General features: G+C 44.3%; 1 non-coding gene across 1 annotated transcript; it reads right to left on the minus strand.

The window, feature by feature from the left end:
- Positions 1-2,360: 2,360 nt before the first annotated feature.
- TRNAC-GCA (transfer RNA cysteine (anticodon GCA)) lies at positions 2,361-2,432 on the minus strand. The gene has a single exon. It is a non-coding gene; the product is annotated as a tRNA-Cys (tRNA).
- Between the last annotated feature and the right edge of the window lie 455 nt (positions 2,433-2,887).

Raw genomic sequence — 2,887 nt, forward strand, 5'->3', positions numbered from 1 at the left:
ACACAACCTAAATATTTTATCCAGTATAATAATTTAAGAGAGTCCCTTGGAGAGCAGGGAGATCAAACCGGTCCATTTTAAAGGAAATCAACTCTGAATACTCTTGGAAAAGTACTGATGCTGAAGCTGAAGCTCCAATACTTTGGCCACCTGATATGAAGAGCTGACTTATTGGAAAAGAGCCTGGTGCTAGGAAAGATTGAGGGCAGGAGGGGAAGGGGGCGACAGAGGATGAGATGGTTGGATGGCATCACCGATGCAATGGACATGAACTTGGGCAAACTCCAGGAGATGGTGAGGGACAGGGAAGCCTGGTGCACTGCAGTGCATTGGGTTGCTAAGACTCAAACTTGACTTGGCAAGTGAACAACAACAATAATTTAAAACTGATACAGAGTCTCAAAATAAGGAGCTGAGAATACATTTGGATACAAAGAGAACTGCTCTGATAGGAAAGAGAACTGCTCTGAAATTCAAGTGCTGAGGTGGACTTGAAGTTTGTTATTCCAAATCTTGTCTGTAAGAGATTTAAAGAGTTTCAGCCTCGAGAATCTGCCTCCCCGAAATTCTCTCCACCTCTTGCTGTTGGACGTGCCTGACTGGTTCCTTCAGTTGGGGCCTCCCATTCTCTTTTTTCCCCGCTTTCCTTCTTTCGGAGATGGAGTAGGATCAGCCCTCCATGCGTCTCCATTCTTGGTGATAATTTCAGTTCTTAGTTCTTAATCTCTCTGCCAATGCTCATTCTAACTTCTTCTAAAAAGGTAATGAGTTTAAGGTTTTAAATTCTCTACACAATATGGAACTTTGTTATTTGTCTGTACTTTTCTTTCTTTTTGATACTTTTGTTGCAAAGACTTCCATTATCCTCATGTGAGTGGGAGAAATTTGAAAGTACTGAAAGGACTATTTGCTAATACTATTATCAAGCTAACCTGGTCAGAGCTGGGCGCACGCTCCTTTTCACTTTTAACGGAGCATTTATTGTCAGGTATTACTATGTGCAAAGATATATCAGGGATGGTCACTTTCTTGAAAAGGTTCCAAAGCTAATGGTGGAGAGGTAGACATACACGTAAGCAAATGGCCCTTTGTCAAAAATATTTTTATAAAAATATGTAATACTTTTTAGAGAAAAATTGAATACAGCTTTCAGAGAAAGTCTCCAGTAATCTGAAATATCTGTGCTGAGATTTTCCAGGTTAGCAGGTGTCTCCGGTGGGGGGACAGGGCATCCAGGCTGATGGAGGGTCCACATACAGGCAGAGGACTGGACGACCTTTGGGAGAAGTTCAGTGATCTAGTGGGGCTGAAGTAGATAGAGTGGGGTTGGGAAGGGAGAGATGGACAGAATCTAGCTTCCTATCCAGAGAGTGAAGATTTTTAAAGGCTCAACTACATGCCCTGGAGTGGATCCACCTGACAGGAGGGGGTCTGCAAAGGATTTTTTAAATCAAGCAGTAGTATGAGGTCACTCTGACCTGGTACTGTAAGGGGGGGGAGTGCTGTGTGGTGACCATTTCTGGCGTACCAGATCCCCAGCAAGGCTGCCCACAATTTCCTCAGGCCATACAGCTCTGACATTCGACTTTTTTTTTTCTTCCATTATCTTCACAGGGATAGGCTGTTCAAATAATTATAAACTTTTATTAAAACAAGATAAAATACACATTATATCTTATTTAAATATCCTCTAGAAATGAATGGATAACAATTGGTATATAAGTGTCATAAATATCTAGAAAAGATTTCACTGATTTTAGTGTCAACTGGGGACATATGCTACTTTCAGGGTCAGTTCTAGCTTTTCATTCTTCCTTGTGGGGAAAAATAATATTTGGCCTAAGAGATTCTTGTATCGCCATGACCTCAGGCCAATGGAAAGCATTTGATGGGTGCAACATGAGTTGAGGAAAAGAGGGAAGGGGGACAAGGAGTGCGTTTGTCAGATTTCTTCAGAGAAACTGAGTTAATAGGACATGTGTCTGCAGAGAAATAGTTATTTTAAGGAACTGGCTCACAGGACAATGAGGGCAGGCACGTCCAAATTCTGCAGGCTTGCCTGCATGCTGGAGACCTCAGAAGACCCACTGTTTCAATCCAAGTTCACAAGCCATCAGGCTAGAGAATTTCCTTCTGGCTCAGGGGGTGCCAGTCTTTTAGTCTAGCCAGGCCTTCAACAGATTGGACAAGGCCCACCCACCTTGTGGACAGCAATCTGTTTTACTCAAGGTGGTGGCTTAGTGTCTAAGTTGTATCCAACTCATGCGAAACCGTGGGCTGTAACCCTCCAGGCTTCTCTGTCCACAGAATTCTCCAGGCAAGGATACTGCAGTGGGTTGCCATTTCCTTCTCCAGGGATCTTCCCGACCCAGGGATCGAACCTGGGTCTCCTGCACTGCAGGCAGATGCTTTACCGACTGAGCCACCAGGGAACTCAAGTCCACTGACTTAAATGCTAATCTTATCCACAAACACCCTCACAGAAATATGCAGTAATACTTACTATATAGCTGGGCCCAGTGGTCAGTCAAGCGGACACACAAGATAAACCACCGCAAAGATGAACAGGAAGAACAGAGAAGAGGGTGGACAGCGTCTGTAAGTCTGTATCCTGAGGTGTCCAGCTTGATAGTGCTGGGCACACACAAAGCAGGCTTGGTAGGCTAAAATAGATCATGTGGGACTTCCCTGGCAGTCCCGTGGTTAAGAATCCACCTTCCAATGCAGGGGACATGGGTTCAATCCCTGGTCAAGGAACTAAGATCCCACATAGCATAGGGCAACTAACCCCACACCCTGCAACCAGAGAGCCTGAATGCCAGAGTTACAGAAGCCATGCTCTCTTGAGCCCATGTGCCACAACTAGCTTATTTATTTATGGCCAAAG

The sequence above is a fragment of the Odocoileus virginianus genome, chromosome 8 (genome assembly GCF_023699985.2).
Source record: "Odocoileus virginianus isolate 20LAN1187 ecotype Illinois chromosome 8, Ovbor_1.2, whole genome shotgun sequence".
In the NCBI taxonomy this organism is placed as follows: domain Eukaryota; kingdom Metazoa; phylum Chordata; class Mammalia; order Artiodactyla; family Cervidae; genus Odocoileus; species Odocoileus virginianus.